The sequence below is a fragment of the Carassius carassius genome, chromosome 33 (assembly GCF_963082965.1).
Source record: "Carassius carassius chromosome 33, fCarCar2.1, whole genome shotgun sequence".
Taxonomy (NCBI): domain Eukaryota; kingdom Metazoa; phylum Chordata; class Actinopteri; order Cypriniformes; family Cyprinidae; genus Carassius; species Carassius carassius.
Window position 1 is genome coordinate 28,570,144 of NC_081787.1, and position 23,967 is coordinate 28,594,110.

Sequence of the window (23,967 nt, forward strand, 5' to 3'; positions counted from 1 at the left end):
ATTATCACTCAGTGGGTAATTTAAGCCCAGTTTGGGATACCTTGATGTAATATAATGTTTAATGCACTTCATTATAACAATCATAGATTTTTCTTCTCGTTGTGCTTTTATATCAATATGGTATAAGATTATCCTATTTAAATAGTGCAAAAAATAAAAAAGGTTTTAGGTCAAAAGTAATCTAAAAGTTGTCTGATTAGATTATCTAAAATGTGCAAGGTAATTGATCGCGTTAGGAACTACATTTTTCATGCAATTAGCACCGCAAATCTAATCAGATGAAGAATGCTTTGCAGATTTTAGAATATGAACGAGCTAAGTCACAATCAACAATTTTTATTTCGATGTATTGTGGGTCTGGTAAAAGAAAACTTTTTGGCCTTTTCACCTGTAGCACCTCCCCTTCGCGCACACGTCACGAGCCTCGAGCACCGAGGGCGCGCGCACTCACTCACTCGCTCGCTCTCTCGAGCCGGAGACTGCGCCCATCATCACACCGACTCCGAGAGCCAGCAGGCTGAACAATGGCAGCATCCAGCACCTGATCCACGGATGGAGACGTGCTCTTCAGCATCATCACAGATGGAGCGATAGAGGAGCGCGAATCAGCGGGCTGTTCTCCATCACTGACGGGAGGCCCGGGATGCGCGAGGACATGCACAAGTGCCTCTGATCAAGGAGATTATTTACACATATGAGCTGGTTTGTGGCGTTTGAAGCTCTCGGCGTTAAGAAATCAACACAATCTGGCGGCGTAAGGAACGGGTAAGTCATGTGACGCGCTGTTCTGCGCGAGACGCGGATGAAAACGCACCACTTTATCAATATGCATGCACTGCATGACTGTTTCAGTACAGTGCACACAGTGATATTGTGAGATATGATGATGAGGCGGTGTTCATAGCGTGTGTAGTAATGTTTCTTTGGGCTTGATGAAAGCATGCTCACTTCTGACACTTGTCTCCAAACCAAGCGTTTTGGGCACGTTTCCTAGTGAGTTGTGTGCATGGACTGCGTGTCTGGGCACCATAGCGTTTTGGACCATCTTGGTCTCAAGAGCTGCCTACATTGATGATGTTGGTCACTATGGTATCAAAAAAACTAATGAGCAGCCTACCCTGACATCCTTTTTGGACATTATAGTGTAAAACAGTAAGTGTTGCCTCCTAGACAGCATTTTTTTTTTGTGCATCGCATGGACTCATTCGTTTGTTGCTTGCTAAGACCTCATGTTGGGATATCATTAGTTTTTTAGTCTACCTACCTAGACAGCATATTTGTCCGTCAAAGGCACAGTCTCATATTAGCCCAAAGTTGCTGTATGCTTGTTCACTTGAAAGGCACAAAGTGTTCTTTTGCCTTATACTTTTTTATTGTCTTCTGCCAGAAAACAAACATCTATGAGATCATTTCAAAAGAAGAACTGTGAATACTAATACAGTACGTCCCTTTGAGATGCATGTTTGGTATTATCATTATCACTTGTCTTATCAACCTCTAATTCTTTAGGTTTCAAGAACAGTTTCATATCTGGCCATTAATTAATGACTGATTTAGGCAACGTTTGGGGACATGATGGTCTCAAAACCCAGGGATCGCTCCTGACCATCAGTGACTGTCCGGAGGGGGTGAGTAGATTTGGGATCCAGGATGCATTTATTAATTGTACAGTGGGCCTGAAATCTGGTGTTGTGCAGATCTAATCATCTGTGACGACTGTGTTTGTTTGTAGTCTTATAAAAGAACTGAATCTCATTCCCACTGAATCCATTGGCAGGCTGGAGCTCTCTGTCAGCCCAATCTGTGCCGCTCACTCACTGAGTCACAAGTCTATCAATGGACTAGTGTTTCTCTTTCCAGAGTTTAATCAGAACGTCTGCTGCTTTTCTTCTCTATGGTCATCACAACAATGTCCTCATGATGCCTATGAGGATGAATGTTTTTTATGGGGACTAGATGGCATCATGAAGTATTTGAACCCGAAGCTAAAGTGAGATTCATGATTTGCACAAGAAAATTGCATCCATTTATCTTTTTTCCCCATGTTGTATTTGTTCTTTATCATTTTTGATTCCATGACATTCCATTTCTGGCTTCTGGATTCTGATTTATCCTTCATTTGCATTCCACTCATTATTTCCTTTGTTTGTTTGTTTTTTTCATGCATCTCTTTATGAAACCGCTCACTTGCATTGATTCGAGTTGAACTCCAAGCGTTGTCGCTGTAGTTGTGAGTGTATTGTTTTGTGCGTTTAATTGAAAGACCTCGGCCTGAGGGATTTCTGAAAGCTACTTTACTACTGCAGGAGCAAAAATCCCTCGTTAGCCACATTACAACAACAGTTTTGCTAAGTGATTATGTAGCTAGAACCTACCTAGATGAGTCACAGGAAACTGAGTGTGTCAATTAGTGAGATCAAGGATTGTTAAGCGGCTGTTATTTGGTCGTTTTGAGATTATCAGCGTTAAAACATTTATGCGGCCATTGAATCAACATTTAGTTAGTTCCAAAAACTACCAATAGGCTCAACTACTATCACAGTTTCTGTTTTTATATAAAATTTGGCATAAATATTGTGCAAAATGCATGCAGATTTAATTGCAATAATTTCTTGTATATCTTCGCTATAATTATCAGTTTCTTTCTAGTTATTAAAATCATCATTGGCCATTAGAAAACCCATGTATTCCCACCAATCATTTCATTATTTGCATTGTCCACACTACTTATATGATGTGTCATATCCAAGCACTGGGTCGGTACACGTTTCATTTCCAGCAGCTGTGATTTTCTGTTTGAGTCATATATTCTTGGACCGAGGATAAGCTCAGTCAGGCCGACAGCGAGGCGAGGTCCATGGGAGATTGTTCAGCGTCTTGATTGCTTTTCATGGCCAGAGGGGGAAAGAGCTCAGGCTGTTCCTGAGGGACAGAGCCACAACGTCCTTTCGTGCTTTCCTGAGATCTCCACACACTGATAGCTCCAGACACTCTGCTATCTGCTCACCCGAGGCTGAAGCTCATCAGCTGTGAATGAAATCACACTGAAATTAATGAATTAATGTTTTGCCTGTTTAAAATATATTCTTTTTGATGATATATTAGCTGGTTTTTCTAGTAGTTGTTGGTGTTTTCCATGCATTTGTCATGGTGTTGCAGTGTAAGTGAACCCTAATGGACCGGATCTTGGGTCATTGTGGTTTTTAAACCTAGTAAGCTGCCTAACTTGATGGCACTTTTAAACATTGTGTTCTCAGGATCCAGTTAGGTCCTTCCTAGATGCCATTTTCAAAATGATGCACATACCCTTCGAGATGCATATTTGGTTGCAGTATGGAAATGAAGCATTTGTGTTATCTGAGCTTCAGCTGCCAACATAGAAAGCATTTTTTTGGCAATATATAGTTATATTAAAAAGTCATAAAGTCTGGAGCTGCCTACCTAGACGGCATTCTTGTGCATGATGGTTTCAATATCAAATGAGCTGTATATGCAGATGGCATCTTTAGGCATCCTGGTCTCAAAACATAAAGAGCTGTCTGCGTGAAGCACATTTTAACCTGAGTGTGTTTAGAGAAGTGGTGTCCTCTAGAGGTTTTTAGCCATGCTCCTATTCCAGTGTAAGGAAACCCATCAGGAAAGCTGTCTACTTCCTCTTTCTGGCACGCAGCACATTTTCCTACTCATTCTTGGCACACACTAAAGTGCACATCTTTGTTTCCCTCATGTTTAAAAGCGTATTATAATGCCATGTGCATGGAACACACTGTATCTGGTTTAACTATACTATAATGTACAGAACACACTCGTCTTTCTGTCTGATGTGATCAGTTAGTGTGGAAGCGCACATCTGAATAAGCAGAGCTGTTTGGCACAAGTAGCTCTTGACGGAGCTGGGGGCTTTTTCAATGTGAATGGTGTGGTGGTTTTACGCTACATGTAAATTGCAGGGCTGTAGTGGCTCTGGTCAAGAGCTCATTGATGAAATCATATTCCATGCATGTGTGACTCGGAGAGTTGTCAACAGTGTGCTGGTTCACATAGAGATGACTGCAGGTGCAGCGCAACACTTGATTTCATCAAATCAGGAGGCACAATCACAGCTGTCTTCTCCAGATGATCTTTGTAATTGCATTCTTTTGAGGTCATCCAAAAACACAATCTTAGTCTGATTCCTAACACCACTAGAGAGCACTTTCTTGAAGCTAAGCCACCAAAGCAAAACTCCTTTAAACAATAGCTTACAAATGAAAGGTTAATGGCTAGTCGGAAGTATTTATGGCCAGTACAATACAGTTGTGTAAAGTTGCATATGTTTTGTTGGTAATACATTCATGTTATTCTCATATTAAGAGAGAATTAAGAATATTCTCCAATTAAGAGTTGTATCTAACAGATTAGTATCAAATCATGTGATTAACATCAGTAGTCGAGATTTGCCAATATCTGATTCGAATTATAAAAAAATAAAAATCAGCTACAGAGAATGTTTTTTTTTTTTAGTGGAAATTAACACTATTCACACAAACTATGATTGCAGGGGCAGAATCTACATGAATAAACTCTTAATTTTCATGTGGTTCATTGAACAACGCTATGTTTTGACCTCACAACATAACCAGATCCATACGTATGGCTTTTCTGACGTAGTAAACTTGCTTGGCAGCGCACCCGGTACACTTGTGATGTGAGGAGCTTTTGTTAACACTATCAGTTGGGTTTAGGGTCAGGTTTAGTGGGATGTGGTTTTAAAGGTCTATATAATGTGATAGACCTTTTAGCACCACTCTCTGGTCATTTCATTTCCAAACTGCTAAATATTAACAACAACCAATGAAATAAAACATCGGCGGATTCACATTCATCTGTTTTGGATAAAACTGAATATGCTTTCAGTGCCACTAGACAGTCCACAGAAGGTTTGTTCGGTAGCGCATATGATATGGCTTTGCACTGACATTTCACTTTGAAAGTGTGCAAGCAGCAACGTAATATTTTGCAGAAATGCCACCACGGGTATCTTTTCCCACTGAGCCTGGTTTGGAATAGAAATGCACTGTGATGGACTGTAGCTGGGGCAAAAATCATTTAAGGAAACAGAATAAAATTTCATTGTATATTAGAATGAGTGTTGGATGCCTTCATAATACAATAAAATCAATGCATGATATGTAGAGGCTTCTCAGAAGGCAGTCCTGCTTTATCTTGGGCGTTTTAATTGTGTGCTCGCTGGCGTTCTCATTACCCAGCCCCCCATCATCAGTAACCTGCAGTGACACTAGAGTCTTTGTGTCTCTCGGCCTCCTCTTGGGCTGGCAGCTCTGGTTTCAGGAGCAGAGGAGCGGCTGAGAGAGGACGTCTTTAAACACCACCAAATGAGCAGCAAATAAAGAGTCTCAGTCTTTTGTGCTCGTCTCTTTCATCCAGTTTGGCAAAGGTTGGTATCATGGTGTAATGGTTAAAGATCTGGGCTGTTAACTCAAGGGTACTAGGATCAAACCCCTGTAGGGGGGAATTTATGAAGCTAAGTTAGATTTCATGTGTCATTAGGTGTCAAGCATAAAGAAGAAATGGGAAATATATGGGTGTATATAGTCATGGAAATTGTTTTAGTGTAATAATTAATAGTAAGAATATTGTATATTCTTGGTATAATTGAATTGCAGTATAAAGTCAGTCATTGCACTGTGGAGCAGTAGGCAAGTGTTTTCGTCTGTTTTAAGTGGTGTGGTTGTCAGATGATAAGCTTTAAACTCCTTTATTCTCAGAGAGGTTTGCAGTGTCATGTTTTGAAGTCCTTTGACTCAAATGATTTCAGTAGTTCAGAACAGAGAATTATGAATGATGTTTGGATTTCTATGAGGTTGATCCCTATATCATTTAAAACTCTTTCAACGCAAGACATGCTTTGTACTGAATTGTTTATATAATATATTTTTTTATCATAGCTGCCAATGACAATTGCATTGAGAAAAGTTCTTACTGGCCGTGAATCTGTGCATGCATTGTAATGCATTATTTTTGTATTGTTATACTACGTACTGCCCGATTTTCCTGGCATGGGTGGCACAAACATTATCATATTTGAAATGAGACACTCCATGTCTCTTAGTGAAACTGCACCTGTCACTAAAACATATGATTTGCTTCCTCATATTTGCTGATATTTCACGTGTCCCAGGAAGTTCTGGAGAAAACAGTGCTTTAATTTCTGATTGCACCGTATGTGGTCATATGTCCCAGTCCTACAGGCAACCTTTCCTGTAAACCGTGTCTCATCTCTCAGTGTAGGCAACAAGACTTTCACCTGTTTGTAGACTGATTCTTGGCCAGGAAGCTTCAGCCAGCTGGCAGACAGGGCTGTCATCAGCATGCGGTGGCATGCTGGGAGCTGTCAAGGGTTTGTTTCTCCAGCTCCCTGGGACAATCTCACTGGACTCAAGACATTTCAAACACAGCACCAGATCCAAACAGGGTTTTCTGAGCGGAAGAGAAGGAAGAAAATCTCCTTTTTATTCAGTATCAATCCTTATATCTGCTCTGAAACCTTCAGCACCACCTATTAATTTTCTATTAAAGTCTAAATTTGCTTAATTTCTTCATTTGTAGAGCACACTCTTTGTTTGATGAATCAGTAGGACATCAAATCACTAAGACATGGCATATTTAATCATAATTGTATTAATAACAACTCTCTCAGTTCTTGTTCCTCGTAGTTAGCCTGACTCACTCATTAACCCGTGTTCATTCACACCGACTGATTCAGCAGCGCTAGCGAAGACAATAGTTCTGGCTGAAACCCTAGTGAGCCGCCTACCTAGACAGCATTTTTAGGCATCCAAGGCAGTTTTGTAAATCTAGAGAGATGGTGAATAAAACGATATATTCAATTATTTACTGAAAATTATTCCTATCAATTAATTAAATTAAAAACTAAACTCACTATTTTACACAGTTTTTTAGTCATTATGTTGTGCATTAGGGCTGTCACTAATAATTATTTTGGTAATTGAGTATTAATCGGTCGATTATTCTAAAGAATAATCAGACAATTTTTGTCTTCATAAATCTAGATCCAAGTAGAGATCGACCGATATGGGTTTTTCTATAGCTGATGCCGATGTTTAGAGGTCAGGGTCAGCCGATGGCCGATATGTGCTGCCGATTTTTAGGGCCGATATCTTGAAGTTTTCCCCTTCATTTGCATGCTAAAATGTCACACTAATAATAAGTGGATGCACAACATTTCTAAACTTATCATCATTTATTGAACACTGACTTGAACCATCTCTCGAATCTTAATTTTGTGCACTGCACGGTATTAAAATAAAAAATGTATCCAAAGTTAACCAAACAAAATCAATAAACTGACCAAGTATTAAATATATAAAACAGGTAATATATATATATATATATATATATATATATATATATATATATATATATATATATATATATATACATATATATATATAATAATTTACATAAAAGTTTGAGAGCATTTATCAAGCAGAATTTTTCAAGTTTGTTGGAACATAAATGTAAACTTAAATATACATTTAAATAAAATAAATACAATTTTATAAGTAAAAATCAAGTAAACTGAAATAAATAACAGTTGTGCTGCAAACACACTAGCAACCAGCAATATTTGTGTTTGGTATAAATGACACAGAACATCTAAAGTGCATTCTAATTACAAACTTACATCGCAGTCTGTTCATTATTAAAATAAAGTACAGTCAACTAAACATATAAAAGATTACACTGGTCAGTTTAAATAGAGCGTAGTATACCGGTCCACTCTGCTGTTATGCCAAGGACGTTTTTGCTCATGTGAAGAGGATGATCTTTTCTGTCTAGTTTACATTAAAAAAATAAAAAAATATTATAGTTTAACATTCAGTACATTGCGAATATGGAAACATTTGGATATGTGCAGAACGAGACGTGAGCAATAACCTCCAAATACATCTATCGCTCGCTCGTCCTCGTATGAACTCATGTACTGTCACGATCTAATGCTCTGTAAATGCCGAATCTTTTAAAACAAATAGGCCTAGCGGAACGCAAAAATTCATTTTGCAGAACAGGATCAAATAAAGTACTGGTCATAATACTTGCATAAAATGTTTGATGAGAAAAAAGCAGTTCACTGACTGCACAGCACAGCCACAAGCGCCACAGTTACATTTGGGATCGTTTTATTTTTAATAGTATAGTGTCATTTGAAAACATTGCAATTGCATTGTAAAATACAACAACGAGCACCACGAAACCATTTAAAGAGGCGCATTCAGCGGTCTCCTTGACGGGAAACAGTCAGCAAAGAAAAATGATCTCCAACGTATGACGCGCTCTCTTCATTTTATCAAATGATCATAATCACATCTATTCATGTTACAGTCCTGCTACTAGCATTTTATTCAGACTAAAACCCCTTTAATTCGGGTGAGAAAGCTTTTTTTCCAAGTGGCTTTTGCACATAATAATAATACCGCTGCAGACGCATTTTGCAGCATTAAGGTTATTAATTGATCGTTAATTTAAACGATGATCAATCATGGAAATTAACGAATATTGACATCCCTAAATACAAATGAGTTGGATGAAAAACTGGCTATTGTCTGCATCAAACCATGCCTCCGAACAAATGTGATTCACGGTTCTGGGCAGCTCCAGGACAGCTGTCTCTCCGAGCGCGGTGCTGTCTGTGAGCGGGGCGGAGTAACGGAGCACTCAATCACGCTCCAGTGTTTGTAAAAGCTGCCAACTTCTCCACCCCATTTACAGAGTCAAATTCTCTGACTACCTTTATCTCCCAGGACTGTTGTTGAATCTTACAAAAGTTTTGGCTTGGGGTCCTTCACATGCAGCAGCAGCACTTTCCACCGCACCAATAACACGGGGCTGCCCGCCGACGTGCCTGACTTTAAATCAGCACTACTAAACACGGATATCGGCCGATGCCGATATATATATATATAAAAAAATGACAAATATCGGCCCGATATATCGGGCGACCTCTAGATCCAAGTGAACAATATACTTTAGATTGCTTTAAATTGCATAGATAATAACAATGAGTCATTTTAATGATAATTGGTTCAAATAAAATATCAAAAGTCAAAAACATATGGTGTCTTGATGGTGATGGTCTTTATTTAGAAGCAGTTAAATGCAGGTGAATAAGAAGCAGTTAAATTCATAGAATAACATGGAAGAGTCTTTATGTTAATGGTACTGACTGGAGAACAGTCTGAAGACACAGGTAATTATCCAAGGTGAGTGGATGGGCAAGGCCTTCTGTAGGAAACAACGTTGGTAAGCAGTTCTTAGGCAAATACAATATAACAGTCCTAGTAGCAACGAGACCAGACAATGAATGAGTGTTTGGTATTTGCTCATATATTGAAACTGAAGATAAACAGGTGTGTAAAATGAGCTGAGTGCGGAGGTGATGGCAAGAGAGGATTATGAGAAATGTGTTTTGTTTTGTGACAGACATGGTGAATGGAGATTATGACATATGGCATCAGTTAAATGTCATATCAGTTAAAATACATAATGTAATACAACAATATAATCATAACTTATGTACATTATTTATTATATCAAACGCCTACAAATGGCACCAACAGCCTGACAATTGTTTTTACACTTTTCAGTGCAAACTAAAACTTGATTAATATTGACTAAACAACATTTAATTAAAATGTCCACTTAATCTGTAATATTTGGCCACTTCTTTATGATAGAAATGCCACAGACACTATCATTTTGAAGTCGTGATGAACAGTTTAAGCAAATTTAGAAAGATGATCTATTCTCCTGTGCTGGCGTAGGTTTACAAATAATTAACCTTACAAATCTGACAGAAGGTGCCCACTGTTGCCAGATAAACGTTATAAGCAACTCGAACTCACAGCATATGCAGAGATGGAGATCGAGACAGTTCGCACATGTAAATGATGACTGTTTGTGTGGAGCAGCATTTACTGTGAATGGAGTCGTTCTGAGATCCATGTAACCTACACACATACAGTAGGTGGACAACCAGAGTGTGCTTTCTACCACCGCGAGTGCCGCCTCCGCCCCGTCTGTAAAGTGTATTTTCAGATTTTGACCACTGAGTGGCGCTTTAACCACAAGTTATCAAACAAACACATTAAAGCTAATTTTCACAAATAACCATCAGCTTTGCCTTTTGAAATTAACTTTCTAAAAATGCATTTTTTATAAATCTTCTAATGATTTTTAAGGATGTTATAATGTTATATTATAAAGTTATTTTTGTTGTATTTCATTATTTGACCTCTGTTTACAAAACAAAATATAATTCCAGTCAGTTTGTAAACTGTCCCTTTGTGCCACCTGGAAGTAGTTTAGTGAACAACTTTACATTTATTTACATTTACATTAATGCATTTAGCAGATGCTTTTATTCAAAGTGACTGACAGTGCATTCAGGAAACATTTTTTTTTTTTTTACCAGTATGATTGAGTGCTTTAACACGGGACTGATGTGCAGTTATTGCCGTGGCCCTGCGGCTGCGGTACATGCAGCAGTAATAGGCAACCTACTGTAAAGTGAAGTGAAATTCAGCCAAGTATGGTGACCCATACTCAGAATTTGTGCTCTGCATTTAACCCATCCGAAATGCACACACACAGAGCAGTGAACACACACACACACTGTGAACACACACCCGGAGCAGTGGGCAGCCATTTATGCTGCGGCGCCCGGGGAGCAGTTGGGGGTTCAATGCCTTGCTCAAGGGCACCTAAGTCATGGTATTGAAGGTGGAGAGAGAACTGTACATGCACTCCCCCCACCCACAATTCCTGCCGGCCCGGGACTCGAACTCACAACCTTTCGATTGGGAGTCCGACTCTCTAAGCATTAGGCCACGACTCCCCTTTGTATATATAAAGCGTATAATAAATCTGCAGCACATATATTTATTTAACTGAATCGCAGACTTTGTGAATTCACAATAGCACTATACTTTATTATGATTTTTAAAAATGGTTTTAATATTTTAGTTCAGCCTTAGTAAAGAGTATAATAATGCTTTTTATGGATTCTTGTCCTTGGAATGCATCACTTCAGCCATTTTGCCGGTTAATCGACATAGATAAAATGCAGTCAAGGATTTTTTTTTTTTATCAAGTTCTCGAATTTAATCAAGAAATCGTGACAGCCCTATTGTGCACTATTTATTAATTGTGCTTATTAGAGCATCACTTTGTTAGCTTAGCAACATAGTTAAACTCTATTGATCACTTATGAGTAGAATTGTCCGGTTTGACACACATGCTTTACCAGGTAAACAGTGTTGCAGATGTAAATAGTTTTGTTGATTTTAATTGGATTTTTTTGGTTTTAATGCATTGTGTCTCTACTGTATGTACAGTGTATTAATACAGATGCATGGGCATACATCGAAATGTATATTTTCCTAATTATTGAGGACATATATTGTAAATACATGTTCCAATATAAATGTGAATATAAATGGTACATGTAGTGTGTGTGTGTGTGTGTGTATGGAAACATACTTGAACATACATGTACATCTATATATTATGGTAGTGATCTTTTTTATGCATTGCTTTAGTGGTTATGCACATGCTCTAGAAACAAGCCTCATGCAGATGTTTGACCCACATCATGTGCTAATCCCGTTCTTTCCCATTTAAAATGTATTTATTTATTTATTGCAAAGCAAATTGTTTATTTCATGAGAAAGCATGAATTTGCGAAGTAAAATCAATCCAGCTTGATCCAGGGAATTGTTTTTTAAGGTTTGGTCTTGAATTTGGCTGTAATTATGTTTTCAAAACCACAAGCACCAAAACAAGAACTACTCGCAACATCAGATATTCTGTTCATCTCTTCTCTGATGTAAGGCTTTGCGTAATCACATTTTCTCTGCTAATGTCTGTTTTAGCAGAGTATTTAATACAGCCTGAGTCTTAATTGTAATTTTCATAGAGCTGCGTTCCACAGTCATTTCCGCTGCGATGAGCTCGACTTTTCTCTGGAGACCGTGGCTTCCCCCATCACATTTGAAATCAATTACATCTCATTCTCTCCGGCCTATCTCACTTTCTCACTTTGCCTGGTCTCTCTTAATTTCAGGTTCTTCCTTCTATGGCACATTTTAAAGCCATTCTAGGGGCAATTTGCGATAAATAATTAACTCTCCAGAGACTCAAATATCCATACAGTATGTGCCTTCTGTGTGCTATTGACTCTAGTTTATTACTTCCGTAGAGATTCATACTGTTGTGTCTTTCTGCTCTCGAACGTAACGAACAAGTCTCATACATATTGTAGAAAGCTTCTTGTACAGAAAACGTATGGATCAACGTCTTGGCCCTCCGTGACGCACTAGCCATTAGGAGATTGAAGAGCATGCTAGTTGTGCGTGCTGCCTCAACTCAATGTAACGCTTGTGCACACGCTTTCATGCACACAGAATTAACATATATGTTCTTGACGGCTCCTGCCTATTTTAGAACATGCCAGGTAGGCGGCTAACTTGAACTGCGGAGGATCTCTGTGCAGCGAAAACTGCGTCTAATTAGTTTGTCTAATTATGTCTTTGTGCTGGAAATTTCTCAAATTAGTGCTATGGCACAGAATGTGAGGCTGCTCGTTAGGGTTGTCATGAGAAATGTGAGGATGGTGGCTGTGGTCGCATCACAGCTGGATATGCATGCAGGCAGTGGCTCTTGAGTAACCTGTTGAAATTTCCCATTACCTGTGCTAAACGAGATGTTTACATGCTACACGTAATTGTGCAGCACAGGCTGCTGAAATGAGTGACGGACCATGTAGATGTCCTTAAACATTTTTACTGGTGTTTTTTTATCTTTCTGATCACCTGAGCAATTATTTGTAGCAAACCATGCATCAAATTGTTTTGCTGTTCATATCTAGGAATATGAATCTTAAGGAATTAGTGATCCTTGTTTGCGTCCATGTAAAGATTCTGGGTCATTAATGATTCTATTAACAGCTGAAACAATAATTGCTTTTATGAGTCTTCGCAGCCTGTTGTGAATTAATGAGATTTCAAATCAAAACTAAATCCAGTACATTTATTTCATAAGGTATTTACATTTCACAAACCTGTCAGTCATTGGTCTTAAAGGAATCATTCAAGCAAAAAAGCATATTCTGTTATCATTTACTCATCCTCTTGTCAATCCAAACCTGTCTGACTTTCTGTCTTCTGCAGAACACAGGATATGTTAGGCAGATGACAGTCTCGTTCACTTTCATTGTACTGAAAAAAGACTAAGTGACAGACATACAGGTTTAAATGACAGGTGATGACAGAAATTTTGGGTGATCTATTCTTTTATTTATAAATTAGAGAAACATGCTGGTATGTAACAGCATTAAAAAAAAACAATGCTACTGATTACAAAAAAAAAAATAATACAAAAAAAAATACATAAAAGTGTATCTTTAACAACGCATTTTTATACACATTCAGTCCATAAATATGGTATCACTTTACAATAATTTTTAATGTTTACTATATTTGATGCATTAACTAACATTAACTAACTGTGAACAATAAATTTGTTATTAATCTTTGTTAACGTTAGTTAATTTTTAGTCCATGTTAGCTTAGGTTCATTAATTAACATTAATAGATACAACTTTTCATTTTAATAGTGTATTAGTAAATGTTGGAATCAACATTAAAGTAATAGTACACCCAAAAATTAAAATTTTGCCCTTGATTGTGGTGACGAACACGGAAGTGACTACCATGGAAGCCCAGAGGAGAGAGCAAAACAAAACACTGCTCATGAATTAGAAATACAAAACAAGGATTTGTAAAGAAAAATGACAGGATTTTGATATAAATTTAAAGTAGACTGTTTTTTCTTTGCTGTAAACAAGACTTGGTTCACGATAAACTAGCATATTCTCATTTACTACACAGAGCCGTAGTTCACAGACAAGCAACGCAATATTGCGTTCATAATTGCAGGCGATTCATCTGTAATTATGAATGTGACATTGCATAGCTTGTCAGTGAACTATGGCTCTGTGTAGTAAACGCTGCTCCATCTGAACGCACATGATGGAGATTTACTACTAATCACAGAACCGGTTTTTCTGATGAGATGCGCATGACATTCGTATGTGATTTAATATGCAGCCCTAGTGTATGCCAGGTTAAAGAGATGGGTCTTTAATCTAGATTTAAACTGACAGAGTGTGTCTGCCTCCTGAAAAACGCTAGGTAGATTGTTCCAGAGTTTGGGCGCTAAATTGGAAAAGGACCTGCCACCCACAGTTGATTTTGATATTCTAGGTATTATCAAATGGTTATTATCAAAATAATATCAGAAGATTTTTGGTCCAATAATTAACACCTCTGATTTTTCAGAATTTAGCTGTAGGAAATTACTAGTCACCCTGTTTTAATATAATCTATGCATTTCATTTGTTTTTCAAATTGCAATGTATCGCCAGGCCATGAAGAAATATAGAGCTGAGTATCATCAGCATAACAGTGAAAGTTAACACCATGTTTCCTGATTATAGCTCCAAAGGGAAACATATAAAGCATGAAAAGCAGAGGTCCTAGTACTGAGCCTTGTTGTACTTCATGCTGTGATTGATATGATACCTCTTCATTCACTGCTATGAATTGACAGTATGATAAGTAAGATTTGAACCATGCAAATGTAATTTTGTATTCTACTCAAAAGAATGTTGTGGTCAAACACAGCACTAAAATCCACTAACACTAATAGGGAAATACAACCATGATCAGATGATAAAAGCTGGTCATTTTTAACTCTGATGAGAGCAGGCTCAGTACTATGATACGTTCAAAGTTCTGACAGGAAATCCTCGCAGATACCATTTCTTTCTAAGAGGGAATGTAGTTGAGAGTATACTGCCTTTTCAGTTCCAGTTTGAGGATTTTGGATGGGCAATTCATTTCTGACACATGTAAAAACAAATTATTCAACATTATATATATAGCCTTACCTGGAGATTTACTGATTTACTCATGTTATGCATTCCATACTGTATAGCCAATTTCAGTTGCTTGATTGTTATATCACAAAAAGGTAAAATATGTTATTGCACAGTGATATATATTAGGGTTGGCGTTTTCCGCAAATATCACATTCGAATATTTGAGCTCACAAAAAACAAATATTCGAATATTCGTTTATTTTAATTAAGTTTAATGAGACAGACGTTATTTTTTTCAGCAACATTTATTGTTTCCGTCATTTTGAACAAGCTTACACACAATAAGCTTGAACATCACACATCGTGTTTTGTAGCTGAAAACCTTTTAAACTGTCAGCAAATCTTTTTTTGCTTTTTTTCTATTGCTTTACATGTTCTTGTTAAGAAATACGGGCATGTTAACATGATCGGGGGAAAGTCGGCTACTTAGTCTGTTAACAATAAGGCCGGCCGCGGAGAAAACTCTCTGTAATCATCGCTGAAGAACTGGCTCTGCCTTTTCCGACGAGTGGGCATTGCATCCTCTTCATCGTTGGTGACGGCTGCATCCGCACCACTCGCATCAAGGAAAATGTTCTGATAATGTTCAAAAAAGTTGTTTTTCTTACTTCTGTCATGTTTTCTTCGAGAAACCTGAGATGTTTGTGCCGAGGGTCCAGAGCAGACGCGAGAAGAGGAGTTCTCACTGCATTCTCCAAGTTAGCGGTGTTTATTCGTTGCTTGAGAGATGCCGCAGTTATGTTCTTGAATTCGGTCACTTTCTGTGATTCTCCACAGCATATTTGAAGTAGAAGACCGCAGTTCTTAGGGGCCGTTCACATATCGCGTCTTTTGCATGCTCAAGTTAATTATTTTTCAATGTAGGCGCGCGGTATGCACCAGAGGGGTTACCAGGATGTCATATTTGGTGGGGCATTTGGCTTGTTTGGGGGGGCAACATAAACAACTGATAAAAATCGGCACAAAATTAAGCTATACTACACACAATCTGTTTTAGTGCATAACTTTTTTTTTAAGCCGGGAACCCAGAGATAGGCACAGGGCCCCTATTAGACTGTAAGGCTATCACATAAAAGTTAGTTAAACCAGGTCAACATTAATGATATGATGATGATATTATTATCATTATTATTGACAGATTCATATATATAATAGATCACGGTGATTGCCTGATGATGAGTGACAGTTGTTTGCTTGTGAGAAGACGTGCTACACGAGTAGGCTTTTTTAAATGAAACTGAAGGCACGTTTGTATAGACAAGAGGTAAATTCATTTGTTTCTTCTAAGCTGTTCCAGACGTAGGTGCTACTTCTAGGGTTAAAATGCTTCTTGAATTACTCTTAGTAAAACACATTAGAAGTCTAAAGTTATGAGTGACATGGACATTATTTTTAGGAGTCTCTCTTAAATTCGCCAGTTAGGAGCTACTTGTAGCCCCTTATAAGTTTCTTTGTGAATGCGGCCCCAGATAAAATAAATAAATGATATGCTCATTTGAACAGTATGAGAACAGTAAATGTTATTCTCTGGTTGTAAGTGGCTTTGGATAAAAGTGTCTGCTAAATGAATAAATGTAAATATAAACATGTAGGCCTAGATAAAAGGAAACTTATTAGGCTACAGGGGGTCAGGAGACCTAGAGAGTTGAAATAAAAGCTATTTTTTGGGAAACTATAAGAATTGAATTTATGATGTCATTAGCAGAAGCAACATATTTTTTTTTAAATATAGTTTTATTTTTTTAATTATTTTTTTATTATTAAAAAATGTGGCAGATATTTAGGCCAAAGTACAAGGGTGAAGATAAAAATCTTTGTCATTATTTTATCTTTGTTACTTAAAAATCAGAACAAAGATATTATACAAATAAAGCATTTTATTTTCAGGTACAAGAGTTGTATTTAGCAGGAGCATTAAAAAAATTACACTGATTCCTATTAAAGCAACTGTATTAAAGTGTTTTTTTTTCAGTCAAGATTATTGAGTGATTATTCTCTGCGTGTTTGGTGTTTTAGTAACATAAAAGGAATAATTCAAAAATGTAAATAGTGAAAAAATGCTAAACATAAGTTATTTTGAAGAAGGTGGAAACCCAAACAGTTGCTGGTTCACAGTGACTTCAGTATGTTTTGCTACTATCAAAGTCAACGTGGACCAGCAACTGTTTGGTTACACAGATTCTTCAAAATATCTTTTGTGTTCAGCACAAGAAAGAAGTTAATATAGGTTTTGGACAAAATGTGAGGGTATAAACTCAAAAAGAAATGAAATCTTAGGGTGAATTATCCCTTTAATTCACACAGCAGCATGTAGCCTACTGTCCCTTTAAGACCTGCGCGCATAAATACAGACATGCATCCTCTTTCAGTTGTTTACTTTCATTTTAGACATAACTAACTGAGTCTATACATAAACCTTGTGTGTTTTGAAAGTATTAGCACAAAACATTACTTAGAAATCAGGCACAGTTTGAAGGGCTTTTTCGTTTTCGTGCAGCGCTTTGATTGGGCTCAGGAAAACTGTACGTAATAAAAGCACACGAATGAAATGTTGAAATAACCAGTAAGGATTTAAAGCAGATGCAAAAAAATAGTTTGTGAATAAGTGCAGTATCCCTGAGTAACTCTAGCTCCGAGTTAACACTGATGTTAATGTCACAGTATATTAATTCCGCTGAGACAGAACAGCAGCTGATACAATGTGCGCTTAAGCATAATACAACAATATTTCTTCAAAAGCAGATCGTGGAGATATTTTTATCGTCCACAACCGAAAATATTAATATACTACTCTCGGCAGAAATCGAGGTCAGGGGGCAGACCGGACCGCGAGGGCACTTTAGCGCTGGACCTCAAAGTCGCAGGCGCAAGTCGCAGAATTCTCTGACTTTCAAAAAAACCTGTTTCAGTCAATATCACGCTGTTCCGCTCTCAATGCACTTCGATCCCATACGCTGTTCTGGGATGGCAAAGCTCATTTGTGCCTCCCTTGTGGACACGCTAGTGCTTTAAAGCTCTGCCAGGTAAAGATTTCATTGGCGTTCTGTTCTCACATAATTAACTTTTTCTGAGCGCGTATCCCTGAAGCGCGCACGCTCTGTCAAACAGCGCCAAACTGGATTTTTGTTGGGTCAGACCCATCTGCTAGTGATGGAAAATATGCACAAAACAAGCAACTTTTAAATTTGTATTTATCATCATCAGATGGACAGTCTATTTCTCAGGGGAGACATGGCCTAACCTAGGGGAGACACTGCCTCCCCCAGCCTCCCCCTAGACACGCCCCTCGTATGCGCGCTCATAATGGAAGCAACGCGGTCGCGATGTGCACGTGGTGCGACGTGCCCGTTTTTTCCAGGCGCGTCCGCACCGCATCGAGTTAAAACCTCTCAACTTTTCAGAGAGCGGCAAGCGCACCGCAGGTCATGTGACAAGAACTAACCAATCAGCTTCGTCCTTTCCCGTAACAACGTTGAAAGCTCAGCCAAGATGAAGGAACAGCTGACCATAGCTGTATATGGATTGCCATTTTGAAACAAATTTAGTAGCAGAGCTACTGAAAGCGATTTTTTTGTGCTGCAAATCCATTTATCCTTTGCTGAAATTTCTGCGTCTTCATGGAGAGAGTGCGTCATTGTTGCTTAGCAACGGCAGATGCCTCAGGAGCGCTTCTGCCCGGGCGCTTTGGAAAGAAGGAGAAGCGGAGCGCCTAGCGTTTTTAGGAGCGATATGTGAACGGCCCCTTATTCATTCATTAATTATTTTTTACAAATATGCTGTGGAGAATCACAGAAAGTGACCAAATTAGGTTTTATTGTGAACTTTTTTTTTTTTTTTTTTGCGAAATACGAATATCATTTTTATTTATCGAATAATTAGAGCAGATCGAATATTCGAATGTGCGACTATCCGTGCACACCCCTAATATATATATATATATAAATTATAGTACATCCTACTTTACCTGCATACATACAGTATGCTCAAGTAAAGCAAAATGTCTCAAAATGTAAACATAATTATTGCACAGCTTAATCTACAGGCATACAGTATACTGGAGTATAATGATACATGTACAATAAAGCATATCTCAAATGATTGATTTTTTTATTTAAAAAAAGCAATATTCAAGTTGTTGTTTTTTTGGTAAGACCAAAACAGCTCAGTCTTCCAGCTTCTCATCAGTGTAGGCAAGGAGCTTCTAGTTGTTTTGTTTTGTAGTGTCCTTTCTCACTGAAGCTTTCCCAGCAGCCATCTCTCTCTCTCTCTCTCTCTCTCTCTCTCTCTCTCTCTCTCTCTGTGTCTTACTATAAAGGCAGCAGTGATATAGCAGACTTAAGCCAACCCCCCACACCCCACCCAGTAATTGGTATTCAGAGGGGCAGCTGGGAGCCACATAGACATTTTAGACTGAGCGCAAATTCTCAATAAAGTGGTTCATTAGAGCACTGAGTCACTGCAAGCTGCCTCATTTGTTTGTGTTTGTCCAATACTTGCGCTTAAGAAGCACCCGCTGCCCATTGACATGAGAGACCTGACAAAAGTATGGCTCTGCTTCATAGTTACGTCATTCTTGCGGTCAGTCAAATATTATCACTCCACTCGGATGGAAGTGACAAGCATATTTTGTGATTATTGTCGCATTTATTGTGTTACCGTGAGCTAAGTATTAAAGGGAACGTGGTTCAGAGATGTACACTCTAGAGCTGGGACAATAAATCTATGCATCGCGATTCTCTCTCTTTCTTCTCTTAGCTTTGAACAGCAGATGGCACTCTAGGCTCGTTTTTAACCACACACTCAAATGCTCATGAAGAAGAGTGCTTGTGTGTGCGGCTGAGTAATATAAGTGTTTAAATGTACTTGGACATCGGATTTTATGCTTTTATGATGCGAGAGTAATGTAAACATAGCCCTTGTATTTAGTTGAAACCTTTTTTAACTTTATGAATGATTATTTTAGGTTCAAGTGGTGCGTCTGTAAGGAACTGAAAGCAAGCAGAACACGGCTACTTCTAAAGAATGCAGTGCCATCTGCTGTTAAAAACTAAGCTCAAAATCAATTCAAGAGAGAATTGTGATTCCTTCGGAAAATCTCAGAAACAATGCAGAATCATTTCTCGATTTGCGATGCATCGATTTATTGTCCCAGCCCTAGCACACTCGCTATTAAGATTGACTTGAAATGCATCCTCAAATTGAGGGGTCCTGTTGCTAGATTGGATGATGGTTTTGAGGAAGTGAGACTTTATGTTTGGCTCGGAGCAGCTTGTTTGTTCCAGGAGCTTTCAGTCATACACATGGACCAGCGTGACCCTCATTATGGTTGCTTGGGAGAGCGTGTAAATGGGGTAGTTTTCGCCACAACTCCAAAGGGCAGCTGAGTAGAGGCGCCTAACCTTTCCGACTCATAGAAGACATCAACCATACAAATAACTCATTAACCTTATCCACTTAATGGGATGCCCGCACCCCCCACCCACTGCACCGGACTCTTTTAATTGGCCATCGCTAAGCCTAAAATGGCACGTCCCTTTACGAGCTGGTAGAGTCACGGGCCATGGTAGGAGTGGGAATTGGCCCCTATTGGGTTGTGCTCTTAGCGAGGGTGTTGTTTTGGGGGTTGTATGCGATCACAGAGGAACATTGATTGGGTGAGCTAAATAAGAAGCTGCTTTTCATCACCTCGTTCGGAAGTGGGATTGTCTTAGAGGCTGCCAGAATAAACGCCTCTAATGACCCAAAGGATATGTGTGCTCCCTTCTCTCACACAAAGACCTCTTGAAGCATCTACACCCACCAATCAATACACTTGATTATTTCAGGCCAAATAACTAGAGCCTGCCGCTTTCCTTTTGAAGAACTGCCCAGAATCCTTTTGGCCCAAAGCACTTTCTTTGTCTATAATGCTGTGGACAGATACAGCGTAATTTCTCATCTTATTATAATGATCTTCATTGTGTGTAGGTATTGATTAACATTGGCTGGTTAAGCTTGCAGATCCATGACTGCTGCTCTGCTTTGATCATATGGCCAGAAATATGCTCTTCTCAAGCTTGGCCAGTGCATTGTAGATATTGTAGGTACTCTGTATGGACGCAAATGTCTGTACTGTGTTATTGTTCAAGTTTTAATTAAACTTATCTTGACAGTGCTTGGCCTGATGTGTGTGTATTTATATATACATAATAAATATACACAATACACACATCTTTTATGTAAACAAAAACTTTGATTTTGGATGTGATTAGTTGCGATTAATCGTTTGACAGCACTAGTGAAAACAGTGAAAATGAGAGTGATGATAAGTAGTGTAGAGTACAGTTGTAGAATTGAGGCCCTGCTCCTACCCTTTTTGTTATTTGACTGGATCCAAATAATTAATTACATTAATAAGTGTTATTAATTCCTGCCATGATCCCTGCCTGTGTTCCCGTCTTGTGTCTTTTACTCTTATTTTGAATAATACTCCAGTATTTCTGTTCACTCCTGTTTGCCTTTGGTTCTACCGCTGTCTTGTTGGTTACCATGACAGTTCATTAGCTCCACCCCCTCGTTACACTGTGTATATATACTCATGTGATTCAGTGCTTGTTTGTCAGTTGTTGCTCCCTGTAGATGTTGTTGTCTTTGTTTTCTTTGTTCTCCTGCTCTGTGATTTCTTTTGTACCCATTTTTTGTATTGTTCTTTGTAGTATTAAACCTTATTTTGCATTTGGATCTGCCTGTTCTCGCCTTCATCCAGCCTAGCATAACAATTCTGATGTAACATTAATAGCTAAGTACCCCAGAAATATGAAAGGACTCTGTATTAGCTAATACTGCTCTGCCTTTTTGGGTAATTTTGTCTTTCTTGCCTTTTTTTCCTTATTTTAAACAGACAGCCTGGGATACATTCATACTTTTTTTTTCACACCAAGAACGATAACTACAACAAACTATATATCATCCACACCAACACACAAAAACCTTTTGTTTATTATAAGTGCATGCTTCAGTTTTGTTGAAAATACTTTAAAGCAGGAGACTTTCTGATTGGCTGTTTTATTGTTCGTTAGCTGGAAAAATTATTTTAAATGATTCAGAGGATATGATTCATTGGTAGGGTTGGGTATCGATAGTTTTTTTTTTACGATATCGGTGCCATTTCGATACTTTTAAAACGGTACCGGTGCCTAAACGGTGCCTGTAACAGTACTTTAAAAAAAAATTGCAATGGATAACATTACAAATATTTAAAATAAATCCAAAGCATTCACACACTCCTTGGATGCTCTGATTTCCCAAGTTGTGCTTCCCTTACTCTAAGCCTAATACATGTATTTCATGATCTGGGTCATTATTTAATACAAAACCACACATAATGTTTCTACTGTATCTCTGTCAATCACTCTGATATTTAGTTAAAATGAGAGCTGTCTGTCACTGTCTTTAATCAGTTCTGAGAATCACTGTATGCTCATTTTTTATAAAGTAGCAACAATGTCGTTTGTAAAGTACAGTACTGTGCAAAAGTCTTAGGCACATTAGTATTTTCACCCCCTCAAAAGGTTTTAAGATAAGATGGAAATGTAAACTGATATTTCCTACTGACACACTACAGCAAAAGATATAAATAATTGGCCGAACACCATTCTTTGGGGTGAAAATATTACCTTGCCTAAGACTTTTGCACAATTGGCCCTAAAAAGTGGGAACCTGCAACTGTTACATTTGAGAGCTATTTATACCTGATTTTGTTGGTATAAATTAATGTATTTGGGTTGATTAGTGACGTTAAACAATGCAATAAACCGGTTAATGTAGAATTTTCAGTGCTGAGAAATAAAAAGACCAGCTGAGTAAAATAAAGTCAGATTTAGATGAAGAAGACTCACTCAGCCATATTTTATTGTTGCTTCTTGAAAACCATGTGGGTTATTTGCTGTTTGAGTCAGATCTCAAAAATAATCACAGTAGGCGCGTAAAGACATGTCAGCGACAGAGCGGTGACGCGAGTGGCTACTGGTTTTTCATTGATTTCTCAATAACGCTGCTTTCACACCCTACAGTATATGCACTTCAGACAGGTGACACAGCACATCTACAGTGCTCCAGTTTGAATCCTGATGCATGCTGGGCGTTTAGATATGGTCTTGAGAGAAAACGGCTGATCTGATTGTCGAGGGATGTTCTTGGTGTGTATCAAATCAAAGCAGCCTCTGTTAGCTGTAGCTCAGAACACTGAACCGGGGTCAAAAGCAGAAGTGTCTTGTGATTTTAATTAAATGCTTTTAATTGTCAGTGGAGCATGACTTAGCAGAATATACAAAAGAAAAGAAGTCTTGCATAATGGAGTGTGGCCGCAGACAGCACTGCCTGCAAGACACAAATTAAAGCAGAGCTTGTTCATGATGGATGGCATTAGTTTGAATCATGTGTCCTGGATTTTATATTCTGCTGTTATTTGTGTTATAATGGGAGTCGTTTGGAGGGTAATTGAGGCTCTTGACTTGTATGTGCACAGTGAAAACATTTTGACACTCGGTAAACACAATTACAAGATTGGCCCCAAAATTAATGAAAATGAGTCAAACCTTTCTTTAAATTATGAATATTGAGGATAAAGTCAGCTCTAATTCAGCTTTTTAATGAAAACTGTGATTTAATCAATGATAGAGAAGCATCTTTGATTAAATGAATAACAAGAAAACTAATCTCACATGTTCTCATATTTAAATGATTCATGTCATCACTTGAATGAACTTCAGTCGTATATAAACTCTCTTGAGTTCAGTTGTTGTGGATTTCCAGTCATTATGTAGCTGGTTGGTGGTCTCAGAAAAACAGTGTGGAGTGATATTTGCACATTTATTTATTTGTTTTTTTATGCATCTATTCTAGTTCTCAATAAATTCATGAATATTTTGTGTAAAAAAAAAAAAATCTATGTAAATGTCATAAAT

The 23,967-nt window shown here is 38.1% G+C and overlaps 1 protein-coding gene across 1 annotated transcript in view; it reads left to right on the top strand.

Annotated features, from left to right (window-relative positions):
* Positions 1 to 366: 366 nt before the first annotated feature.
* The window catches only part of LOC132114052 (neurite extension and migration factor-like), a 54,843-nt gene continuing 31,242 nt past the window's right edge, over positions 367 to 23,967 (top strand). Inside the window, exon 1 of the mRNA XM_059522181.1 lies at positions 367 to 765. The gene's annotated coding sequence lies outside the window, so the exon portion shown is untranslated. The remainder of the gene's footprint in view (positions 766 to 23,967) is intronic.